Here is a 2191-nt window from a genome sequence, read left to right as displayed (position 1 = left end):
ATATATATATATATACAATTTTTAATGTCAATCATGGTTGTGTAAGGCTGAAACAAAATAAAGAAACATAGTATCTGTGCCTGAATAGAATCTGGCCTGAGACCCAAGATACTATAGCCCGCTGGTCCTGGGGAGAGGGGTCAATACCTCACTGTCTTAGTTGGTCAGTGTGGAGTGGGGGTTGGACTGAGGTGGCACAGTACCATGAGGTGTCAGTATTAAAAAGAACCTAGTGTTAAAAAACAGAACTGCTGTGATAACATTGAGTAATGGTGATGGTCTTTCCGGAAAGGCGATCCCTAAGATCAGGGAGGGGGTTGAGACCTCTACAACATGGTCGGCTTCTTACATAAGCAGCACAGCTGGACAGCTGTGGAAAGTTCAGTCAGTGGTGGAAGGTGATGTGTTGATGCCAGTTCATCACCCTGCCCAGGTCTCCGTTATGGAAACAATGCCCGAGGAAGTGGGGCCCGTGTCAGGGAGGATAAAGAAAATGAAGGGCCTGTATATGTGTGAGCCGGAGAACTACTACTCCACACGGATAGAGTCCATTTGGTTAACCCCAGTCACTCTGGGTCCTCAGTCAGAGAGCTTGTGATCAAGACACGGGCTTTGTTTCCTCAGGTGTCTCTGGGCTGTGAAACAAAGGCTCCAGTTTTGTTCGTAGGAATGTCAGACTGGGCGAGGCTTTAGTTGCCTGGAAAAAGAGGGAAAAAGAGGGATGAAAATTTGTAGCTTGTTTGGTTTCAGGCTGCCTTCTTGTCAGATAGCTTACAGGAATAAAACCTATCCATCTTACTTGCCTGTGACAGAGACCTGATGTCCTCACTGGAGAGCAAATCTGAGGTTGATATAACAGTTTTTTGTTTGCTTTGTTCTTTGGGACAGGGTTTCTCTGCGTAGTCCTCTCTGGCTGTCCTAGAACTCACTCAGTAGACCAGGCTGGACTCGAACTCACAGAGGTTGGCCTGGCTCTGCCTCCCAAATTCTGGGATTAAAGGTGTGTGCCACCACCCGTGACCTTTCTCTTCTTCTCTTCTTCCTTCCTTTCTGTTCTTTTCTCTCTGGCATTGATGATAAATCCCTCATTCACAAGTCCTCTATTTCCTCCGCTTTGATTTTCATAAGACAGGGTCTTTCTGTGTAGCCCAGGCTAGCCTTGAACTTGAAATCCTTTTGTCTTAGTCTCCCAGCTATGCCACTGGGTCTGGCTTTCCTGTTTCTGACATCCTGAATGTGATATATAAACAATGTCATGTAGATTAAAATGCATAGAATAATGTGTGTATGCATATTTTCACATACATGCTAATGTGTAACAAAATGAAAGGTCATCCTGGAAAAGAAAGGAGAGTGACCCAAAGGTCATGTATATTTTGCTTGTGTTGTTACTTTATTCTTATGATGGGAATGCATTATCTTTTGGTTAAGAAACAAACCAAAAGTATTTGCTTTGGAAAACACTCTGACGACTTCTGAGAAAGCATAGTTACCATATGAGCCAGCAGTTCTGCTCTTGGTGTATGCCAACCGGCCTGGAACAACACACCCACGCAGAACGAAGGTTCAGAGAAGATCCATCCATCCATTCCTAATAGCCCCAAGTAGGAAACAACGCCAGTGTGTGCCAGCTGAAAGGGAGACCGTGGAGCAGAGCCACAGTCACAGTGGTGGAGTATGACTCGGCCATGAGAACCACGGGAACAACTGATCCATACACTGAGGGATGGACCCAGAGAAGGACGCCTGTCACAAAGGGCCACATGGGGGCCGGAGATGGCGCAGCAGTTAAAAGCACAACCTACAGGAACCCAAGTTCAGCTTTTGGCATCCATGTCAGGTGACTCAACAACCACTTTAACTTCTGCTCTAGATGATTGACACCTTCCCCAGGACTACTCTGGTCCCATACAGGTACATACATACACAAGCAACAGTAATAATTAAGATGATGATGATGAGATAAAGGGGGCCTGGGAGATGGCTCCGGCAGTTGAGAACATTTGCTCTTGCAGAGGACCCACATTTGATTCCCAGCACCCACATGGTGGTTCACACCCATCTGTAACTCCAGTTCCAGGGGTTACAGGCACCCTCTTCTGACCTCCTTGAACACCAGGCACACACAGGGTGCACATACATAAAACACTCAGACACATACATCCTAAAAAAAACAGTAATAAAACAAAAA

This window comes from Microtus ochrogaster, linkage group LG2, assembly GCF_000317375.1.
Source record: "Microtus ochrogaster isolate Prairie Vole_2 linkage group LG2, MicOch1.0, whole genome shotgun sequence".
Lineage (NCBI taxonomy): Eukaryota > Metazoa > Chordata > Mammalia > Rodentia > Cricetidae > Microtus > Microtus ochrogaster.
Note: the sequence above shows the minus strand (reverse complement) of the source record.